Here is a 422-nt window from a genome sequence, read left to right on the forward strand (position 1 = left end):
TATAGCCTGTTATCCACAAAGTCTGCATCAACTTGCTATGGATGGCAATAACAAGCGAGAAACTCTGACAATGCTAGTCATGTAAGCCTCTTGAAATATATGAACAGAAAGATTAGGGAAAGACAATGATGCAGAACAGTGTCACATATGGGGGGGGGGGGCAACATGTGGGAATTGCAACTAAATAACTCCCTGAGATGTGTTAAAAAAAAAAAAGTTAAATAGTTACTGGATCAGGAACATACATGTACATCTATAAAGCGTGTAGCTCTAATTTTCTGTGAGTATGAAACACATACAACCAAAAATTTCCCATAGGATAATTCTTCAGCTCGTCATGCCTTTAGTTTATCCCTATTTACTTTGCAAGCATTTACCTCAGATGTCGAGTGGGAGGGGGAGGGAGGAAGATACTGAAAGAT

General features: G+C 39.1%; 1 protein-coding gene across 1 annotated transcript in view; it reads right to left on the reverse strand.

Annotated features, from left to right (window-relative positions):
* Positions 1-422, reverse strand: part of LOC119586467 (mismatch repair endonuclease PMS2-like) — an 8,217-nt gene that overhangs the window by 4,263 nt on the left and 3,532 nt on the right. The window lies entirely within an intron of this gene.

The sequence above is a fragment of the Penaeus monodon genome, chromosome 21, assembly GCF_015228065.2.
Source record: "Penaeus monodon isolate SGIC_2016 chromosome 21, NSTDA_Pmon_1, whole genome shotgun sequence".
In the NCBI taxonomy this organism is placed as follows: Eukaryota; Metazoa; Arthropoda; class Malacostraca; order Decapoda; family Penaeidae; genus Penaeus; species Penaeus monodon.